The sequence below is a fragment of the Nelumbo nucifera genome, chromosome 4, assembly GCF_055504915.1.
Source record: "Nelumbo nucifera cultivar China Antique chromosome 4, China Antique-T2T, whole genome shotgun sequence".
Taxonomy (NCBI): Eukaryota; Viridiplantae; Streptophyta; class Magnoliopsida; order Proteales; family Nelumbonaceae; genus Nelumbo; species Nelumbo nucifera.
The window spans coordinates 83,683,533-83,693,603 of record NC_142652.1 but is presented as its reverse complement, the minus strand read 5'-3'; the positions used below and the strand labels follow the sequence as shown (position 1 = coordinate 83,693,603).

The following is a 10,071-nucleotide window of genomic DNA, read 5'->3' as shown; positions in this document are numbered from 1 at the left end:
GTCTTTGATCATCCTTCTCTTCCTTGCACTCCCTAACCCTCTTACATTCCAGCTAATAATTTTCATCGAAACAAAGTAGCAAAAGAACCCAATAAGAGGCCACATTCTCCTTAATTTAGGCCCTTCCTCCTATCCCCTCTACCACTGAATTCTAAATCCCCCTCAATGTCTAAAATTAGCCTTTACACTTCAGATCTTTTTTTCTTATTTGTTCCTTTTCTCCCCCCCATCCTAATACAACAATCATCCTCTTTCTTTTCTCCATCCTTTCTAGCCAATGTCTGAGGAAGAATTTTACCCTGCTCACACTTATTTTGGCTACAACATCTTTCTCCAAGTCCCTTCTTTTTATTTTGTTCCTCCATCATTGTACAGATCAACTCTCAAATTCTATCCGCCTCCCCCTTACTACTTCCTTCCAACACCCTCTCTCCTCCATCCACTATCACCCTCTTTCTTACATCAGAACCTCCAGGATGGGAAACTGGGATATCTGTTACAGGTAGAGCAAACAAGTCAGTACCTAAAACAGAATTGACACCCATACCTGATAGAACGGGGGTAGGACTAGAATCACTGGAAATGATTTGCTGACAGGCGACAACTGGTTTTAAAGCCTTTCCCCTTTTTGGACAAGGTTGTGAAGTAGACATGGTGAAAGAATCACTTCCTGACGACCTACCCACTTGGAAGACCTTTCTCTGTGTTTCCGACACTGGAATACCCGCATCCATCCTTACAGCCGATTCATGTCCCTCTCCACCAACATCCTGTAGTTCATTAGACTCAGGGTCAGCTCCCTCGATGAAGGGAGGAGGAGTTTTCACAGCTTTAGAACCATTTTCTTCACCATTTCTAGCCTTCTCGCCACCTGCCTCTTCAGTCTCTTCCTCTAGAAACAACAACTCTGTATGCAAACTTTTTGTTTCAAAAAAATCATTGTTGCTTTTCAGAGACAGACTTCCCAGATTTAGCGTTTCGTCTCTATCAGAATCGTCATTGCTGTTTTGTTCACTTGACCAGTCTTCAATCCCTGTTCTGTTCTCATCATTAGGCTTGAGGTATCTCGGGTTGCGCCTATCTGGTGAGAGACGGTTCGCCAGGTTGGATGGGACCCACTATAGAGAGCCTCGCGATTGCGAATCTGGAGATTTTTTTGCGCCTGAACTGTTCGAACGAGAGGAGGGGTTCGGGGTAGAAGAAGATAGACGCTTAATTTCGTCTATCAGCTCGTCCCTCCTCCCAGCCACGTGCTTACTTAAAGTACCCCTCGGCCCATCTATCTTGTAATGGGCCTTGGGCTGAAGCCTATGGGAGCCCACCTTTACAGCCTTTAATTGAGATGCCTTCTCCGGCCCTTCATCAAGTGGATCCACTCGATTGGGCCCTTCATTTCGTCCCACGTGACCACTTAAAAGGTCACGCCCCCCTGATTTAATGGTCGAACTGGAAACCTTCCTTGTCTAAGGTTGCTTGTTCAGCCCTCTCCCTTTCGAAACTAGTGAATTTTTGTTTGTTTCCCCTGACACCACCTGCGCAAATGATCTGCCATTTGTCATAATTTTTTTTGCTTTCTCCAGGTTTGACCTTCCAACTGCCCCATAACTTTTTGGCTTCCTAGAATTTGTTGGCCCTTTTTAGTGAAACATCCCTTTCCATTTGAATTAACCACTCTCACAAGTCCACGTAGTGCTTCTTCTTCCTCCTCCCCTCCAACCATACGAGCCTCCTTCCACAGCACTGCTTCAATGGAGGAAGCTAACCATACAGAGACAAAGCTCCCCTTTGTTCATACCTTTACCTTTCGTGGAATGTCTTCTGGCTTCACACCACTTAGCAGGATTGCTACTAAGTAAAGATCTCCCCAGAAGGCACCTTTCAACACAACTATAGATTCTTTTATTTCTTGTTTCTTAAATGCTTCGCATTCTTGAAACTACAAATTTCCTTCAGGGCATTTTGGGTTTGGAGCCACAGGAGTACACAACCCATGCCGAAAAGCAAAGCTATTCACACAAAGGGATAGAGAGAACAACACAGAAAAGCATGAATGATGCAATTTACCACCGAAAAATAGAGCTATTCACACACACACACACACACACACACAGAACAACACCGACAAGCAAGAACGATGCAGTTTGCCAAGTAGATCGAACATGCTGTCAATCGGGAATATCAAGTAGATCTGCTTGGATCCGGGGTTGGCCATCCCACCTTGTGGTGAGTGCATTGGAGATAATGTTGGTTTTGATCAATTAAGCATGGATTTGGATGATCTCTAAGGTCATTTTTTATCTTTGAAGAAGAGAGAAAAATGGGTTCTCTAGTAGGAATCCTATTGAGGGAGAAAAAGTCATATGGACGAGTCAAAAGGAAGAAATTCTCCATTGATTAAGAGTTGAGACTGCTTGAAGAGGAGTCACATTAGACCGAGAACCACAAATGATAATCATGGAGGAAAAAATGAGCAACTAATAATAGCGGGCCTAGCAACCATTGTTTGGAGGGAGAGGGAGTATACAGGTGAAAAAGAGTTGTTGTCAACTGAGAACGTCAAATTTGCCCCAAGCCAATAAGCTTATTTACAAGGTTGGCGACAATGATGGCCTTGTCAACCACCCCAAGCTTCTTGGCTTCGTTGGAATCCAAATCAACTTCTCGTCTGTCAATTGTCACACTATTCTTCGGATTCAATGTATGAATCTTGTATTGTTTAGGGTTAATGCTCAATTATTATCACGATCAATAAGCCATTGTGTGTAGTTGCAGCCTCTTCCAAGGGCCGAAGGGCATATTAGTAGTCGTTGTCGGATTCATCTAGATCTTCATCTCCTCAATACTATTATCATCGTAGACATGGCCATAGTCCAATTAATTGTTATAGAAGGTCTCATTATGAATCAAATCACCATCATGATCGAGTAGAGTTGATCGATCATGCAAACCTTAGGAGAAGACCTAGGTCTAGTAGCTTGTCCCAATTCGACCTTAGCGATCACAAGGACTAGGGCACACCATTTCTTGATAAAGGTTTTATGAATAGTATTTTAGGAATAGAGGTAAAAGGGTATTCTAGGAATAAAGGTAAACAAGGTATTTTAGGAATTTTTAAAAAATATATCAATCATGTGATGTCACATGAGATGGAAAGTTAATGGAAAGGGAGGTTTTAGACAATTGTCAAAAAACACTTGGGGGTTCTTTAAGACAACATATAAACAGAGGGTAGAGTGAGTCAATTAGTTAAACCATAAGGATAGTTTAAGAAATTTATCCATAAGAAAATGACCATTTTAGCCATAAAATCTATTATTAAGAGGGATAATTTTATCACACAATTTTGGCAACTTTCACTCCAGGTGCGTAACTTTTCCATGGACCCCACATAAATATGAAAAAAAAACATAGGTACCAACTTTCCCCAATCTCAAAATCCAAAAAAGAACACACCCAAAAATTTATTTGCATGATGTTTGGTTCAACACCCGATTTTTGCTCGGTCCGCTGCTTAACCCCCCGATTCACTCTGAACACCTGATCAGACTCTTCCAATCTCTCTGAAACACCCCAAAACCCCTACTTTCAATCTAAAAGCCATCAAATCCACTGTTAAATATATCCTATACCAATCCGATGGCTCCAACCAACCCCCATCTACACTTTAACCCTAAGATCAGACACCACCATTAGACAAAAAGACCTACCAAAATACTTATCCAGCAAATCTCAACTCAAAATTCCTAAGTTTACCCTCTCATAAAGCAAAGATTCCATTTTGACCCCTTACGTTAACCCAAAACACTTATAACCTAAATCCCCTTGATCCAAACCCATATGAGCCAATCAAACCATACAATTGATCCCTAAACACACCAAAACGCCTATCCATAAACTTTTAACCCAAGATTCCTATAATCTTGACCCCTGAACCAATCAGACATTACCACCAGATCCTAAATACTCTAAAATACCCACATGCAAAATTGTAACCCAAAATACCCTTGTTTGCTCCTCTATACACAGATTCCATTTCAAGATTCTAGATTGACCGAATTAAACCCCTTTTCATTTGTCTAATCCGGGCCTAGTTAGGCCAATCTAACCCCACCAATCAACTCAGAATGTCCAGAAACCCTACCTTACCAAATTTCAGCCAAAAATACCCTATTTACCCCTTATGCAAAAAAAATTCCATTTCGACCAATCTCACTAGCCCACACATGCAAAAACACTATACACACTCAGACCCATCTCAACCCTTCACATTTTGACCCAAAATCTTAGCCATCCATCCAAAACTCTCGGTTTGACCCCCTACACCCAATTTGACCCAAATATCTCATAATTACAAAAATGTCATTCGGAGCCTCCAAAATTACGAAAATCCCATTATTCCCTATTATAAATACAAAGGTAAATTTAAATTTTAACCTAATGCACTGTTCATTTCCTCATTCCTTCGAACCGAATTGAGAGGCGGCGACGATCTCCTCCCTTAATCTCTTCCCTGTTCTTTTCCCCCATCTCTTTCTTTTTATTCTCCCATCTATCTCTCCCACTTTTCTGTTATTTTCTGATTTTTATTTTCCCCTTCGTTCTCTCCCTCTCTCCCTTCCCATGTTTCAATCACCGTTGCTTGCAATAGTGGATCTAAACACAGCTGTGGTGGAGAATCTTCCCTTTCCTCCAATCTTCTCATCTCTCTCTCTGTCTCTGTCTCTCTCTCCTCTCCCTCCCTCTTTTCATTACTTTCCATTGTCACCAATCAATCGAATCCCCATTTCTCTTTATCGTTCTCTGGTAGAGCTGAACCGATGGTAGTAGCTATCGCCCGAAGCATCTCTTTATCGTCGTTCTCAGTCATCCGAAAAAGTCAAGTTCGTGAGGCTTTCTCGACTTCCCTATACTAACAATGCTCCACGGAAGTTGACTCTGTTTAAAGACCCATAACCAGAAGTTGAAGCAGACTGAAACTCCTCCTGCTGCTAATTGTGTTCCCAGGCCACATCTCCATCAGGTAACACTCATTTTTTGCTCAATCGACAACTGGTTTTCATGTGTTTTCTTTCATTGTGTGCTCCCCCTTTTTTTATATCTACGATTGGGAGGAGAGAGATTGGGCTAATTCAGCTCTAGTAACTCTCTATACTAGCCTGGATTGGCTTATTCGATTCCACTCTTTTCTTTTACTGTGATAGATATGCAGATTTCAGTTGAACCCGTTGGTTTATTTTGGTTTTCTAATCGCTAATGTTTTCTATATTTCGCAATGATTGTTCTAATCAAGTCTATTTGTTGAATCTATGGTTTTCAGTTTTCCCGCTCATTAGTGGCTATCATTGATTCCATTCGTATTTTTTGCTATTGCTCTGTTTATTGAAGTTCAAAATCTTGTCAAATAGAATAGTTGAAGGTGTTGAATACTAGTAATCATTCCATGTTTCTAGTTGTTCTATTTATTCTCTGTAGCTTTATCAACTAGTGTTTGTCGTCATTGCTATGCTTAAGGTGTATGCAACGTGTGTTTGTGTTCTTTTAATCCATATTGTTTAGTTAATATTAGATTTTGTTATGAAAGTTAGACTGAATAGCTGTCAGGTTTTCCCTTTCTAAGATAGATGAAAATCATGATTATGTGTTGATTAATGGCAAAGAATTGTGTAGATTAGGATGAGAGAAAGGGTGGATGGTAGGGAATAAATAAGATCTGAAAATACAAGGAATAAAAAAATATATACGATGAAAAAGGTGGTAAGGAATGCAGTTGTGTTTTTATTTAGGAAGAAGGAAATGGGTTTGGGGATAAATCCAGATGCTTGAATTTCTATAATAGATAAAAGGGCAAGGAATCGATTAACAAGTTATGTCCAAAGAAAATAATAATAATAACAAGAGATAGTATAATCATAAAAAAATAAATAATATAAAAAGAAAAAAGGAAAAAATTGAAATATATAAAACATAAAATAAAGCATAAAGGAGAGAAATAGCAATATTGTAAATCCGGTGTGGTGGGTTCGAATCCATGGAGTTAGGTATTTAGCTTTATGAATTAGAATCTTTTTATAGGAAGAAATAAGCCTTTAAAAGGGAAGAAATAATAAAAGTAAAAGCATGGAAATAAAAATAAAAACAAAAAATGATGATAAAAATATGGAAAATATAAAACATTAAAAAAATAATTAGAGAATAAAAAACAAAAAAGTGATAAAAATAAGACAAATAAAAATTAAAGGAAGTTTCCATGAGAAAATAATACAAAAATATGATAAAATTAAAATAAAATAATAATAATAATAATAATAATAATAATAATAATAATAATAATAATAATAATAATAATAATAATAAAAGAAGAAAATAGAATAAATAAAATAAAATAAATAACAATATAAATAGTGGAAATTTCCAAGGGTGTTTTGTTCCTTGTTTGTTTTGCTTTATTATTCTCTTAGACAATTGGATCTTCGTTTATTTATATTTGTACTTATTGGTATTCCATGTGGGCTCCACCTATGGGACCCAGGAGAGGGATGCCTAACCCCTTCACCCAAATTGGTGTAGTTAGTGCCTTTGACTTTGGAGTCACTACAAACAAAAATGTTTTTTTTTTTTTTTTATGTCATTCTTGGAGCTTCCATCACCTCCATCATAGACTTATGCATCTAATGGTTTGTCTGTCAAACAACACCATATAAATGTTTATCAACCACTTTCTTATTTTTCAAGATACAAATAATACAATATATTTATTAAATAGACGCCCATAGTAATAAATTGACGTAGGGTGATCATTTCAATTCTTGAGAATTGAGGTAGGAATATCGAATATTCGAAATCCATTTCGATAGGTCAAAGGCACCATTCATTTTTGAGAAGATACTTATTCAAGTAAATGCATCAACTTAATGACCTGTGCATTTACCCATGTTATTTTATTTTCAAGGTAAATAAGACAATGATCATTTTAGTCATAAAAAATCCATTATTAAAAGGGGTAGCTTTGTCTCATCCAAGTGTTCTCAACTTTCCCCTATGTCAGAAAGTTAATTATTCACCTAGGAAATGAGTATCACTTACTCGTGTAAGTGATATCTAGGGAAAATGAATTTTTCATAATATCCCATATAAATAAAAAAAAAATAAAGAACATGGGTATCCAAGTCAATGAAAACCAAATCCAATTGACTTACTTCCCCTCTCCCTCTCAAAATCCAAAAAAAACAAACAGGCCCAAAGTGCAAACACAAAGGCCATGTTTGGGAATAGTGCATGTTAGGGTCATGCCTCAGTTGGTTGAAGTCGCCACGTGGGTGTTGTCGTGTCCTAGGTCAATCCGAGAACATCGTATAGTCCATTAGCGAGAACCTTGAGGAAGCGTAATCTCGTACAGATAGACACCCTTGTCAGGGAAGGTAGAGCCTTCCAAAGGCCTTGGTGGGCAACCTCTTCCCTAAAATCCCACAAGGAACATGTTTTGAGTGCACCACGACACTCGATTATTTAAAGGCATCTCCACCCCCCAAAGGTTTGCTATATTGAGTTCTCTCACTACTTTTTGCTTCCTTACTCTCATTCCTCTTCTTTGGCTCAAACCAGCTCATCCTTAACAACTCGGCCCAACCGATCTCACCATCCTTTATTAACTTGAGCATCGAAATGCCTTCCCCGAGACAATATCCTCAAGCCATTGGCATTGCTTTGCTTACAGATCTGTTCCATGCACAAATTCGTCCTTCCACCTCAGCTCATGGTATGATTACCTGTTGCATGTCTTCCTCAACTATAGCTCTGATCAGATATTAGTGATTAAGTGCATATATGCACCAGGTCCAATTTAGCAGGTACTTGGCAAGGATGTATTTATATATTGATAATAGTAGCAAATACAAATTCCAATACATGTTTGTATTCAAATGATTGCAAAGATGGATGCAAACTTTTGCACTCAAGTTGTTCAATGTAAAAAAATGTGGATTTGAGTCTTAGGATTCCTGTTTGTATCTATCACAATTAAAAATTATTTGACAAGAATACAAAATTAAACTGACTTTGTATTTTTATGAACCAAACATATTTGTATTTGTAATGATTATTTGTATATCTCCCAAATGCAATGAAAAAATCAACATATGGTATAAAATTATAAACCAATTAACCAGTATCATAGAAGTCCACCAATTAGGATCAAATTCAGTAAATGGCATATGCGATACAATTTGATAATATGTGATATTTCATAACTAATGGAACAAATCGGGTCGTAGCCAAACAAATCGGAGTATATCCGAATTCAATCAGTTAACTAAATAAACTAAGTTTTCCAATCTGACCCAATTTGTTAAGATAAAGGGAGATGTCTAAATTCGGCTCTTATCGGGTTGAATTCGGATTTAGAAAGGGTTTGATCCCACTTATTTGAAGTCGTACCACCAATCATGTATTATTCATCGAACTTCATGGGACGTTTCGATTGTAGAAAGCTATAGTGACATCATAGACTTATCTAATAATTTTAAAATGCGCAAATGATTAGGTGTAATTTGGTTGGTTCGGTTTAGTTTAGATGAAAAATTGAAACCTAATTGATAATTTAGCTTAGCCATTTAAATCAAACCAAACTGGATTCAACAAATCTCGCCTAACCAAATTCGAGCTTTTAATTGATTTGGTCCATTTTTGACGGGTTTTAATTTTAGCACTCTAAGCCCAACACATAAGTTCACATTCATAAATCTTTGAGATTAGGCCTAAAACAAGCAAGGCATCCCCTCTTTAGCTTGTAGTCCGAGTTCGGACCTCCTACCCACTAGTGTCATCTGGGTAGGTGTAGGTAGGATTCTCGTGGGTAAGAGATCCGGTTTATAGTAGTTTAAGACTGCATTTAGCATTCCTTATTTTAAGGATTTTATCTCATTTTTTGCAATTAGAAACTCATTGTTCAGAGACATTTTATTTGCAAAAAGGAAATAAATCCTTAAAATAAGGAATGCTAAATACAATCTCAGTACTTGACAAGTGATATTGTTTGTGCAACGTTTTATCATACATTTAAGAATAACAAATCTAATAATCTATAAATATATCATATATGTTTGTATATTACTATTGATTATTCAACTTGTTTTCGGTTCGATTAAATTTTGCCTACCTAAACTAGGGTTTTTTTTTTTAATTTCAAACCAAATCAAACCGGGAACTAAATAAATTGAACCAAATTAGCATATTTGGTTTTTCAGTTCAATGAATACATGTCAAAGGGTCGGGTCTATCAAACTAATTGAACAATACCGGATTCCAGTTTTGTATTCTAGTTATAATTGGGCCAGGTCAATTTTTGTTTTTTCATACAAATTTAAAAATCTGAATCAATTATATAATTGATAATATATAGGGGCGCACGTCTGAGGAGCCTAGGAAGTGCTCGAAACTATGTATTGGGCATAAGGGATGAGCCTTGTCAAAGCTTGGTGTCAACCTAACCTGTCAAATTCAGTCCCAAATCCACACTAAAGTTTGATGCATTCAAATTGCGTTTTTACATGGGCTTAGCTTAGACAATCAATCGACACTAAAATTTGATCCACTGAAGTTAGGTTTGGGCACGTGCCTAGCTTAGATTAAGTCAATCAACACATACTAAAATTTTATATATATATATGCTTGCATGTTGGCATGCATGTATGTAAGTATATATGTATCCATGTGTGTATGTAAGTATATACGTATTTGGGGGTTTGAGATGGGGTTGAGCTAGCCCTTAATTGGGCTTGGGCTATCTAAGGCCTAAGCCTGAACCCACCCAATGATAGAAAATTCAAGACTATGTGAAATTGCAAGTTGGATTAGTCAATTCTAAGGTTGGTGATATATATTCTTCATATACACAAACTGAAGACATGTTGGGTTGGGGTTGGATTGGATTGTCTAACACTTCAACCCTAAACGCTGAAGTTGGACTTATATTTTTTAACACTAACCCAAGCTTCAACTTGAACTCACCCAACCTTGGGTTGTGTTTGGTTTAAAAGAAAAGGTAGAGAAAGAAATAGAAAACTAAGGAAACCA

At 37.3% G+C, this 10,071-nt stretch overlaps 1 long non-coding RNA gene across 1 annotated transcript; it reads left to right on the top strand.

The window, feature by feature from the left end:
• Window positions 1–4,442: 4,442 nt before the first annotated feature.
• Window positions 4,443–7,904, top strand: LOC148800792 (uncharacterized). The gene is made up of 2 exons (XR_016085358.1): window positions 4,443–5,020; window positions 7,715–7,904. It is a non-coding gene; the product is annotated as an uncharacterized LOC148800792 (long non-coding RNA).
• Window positions 7,905–10,071: the final 2,167 nt, after the last annotated feature.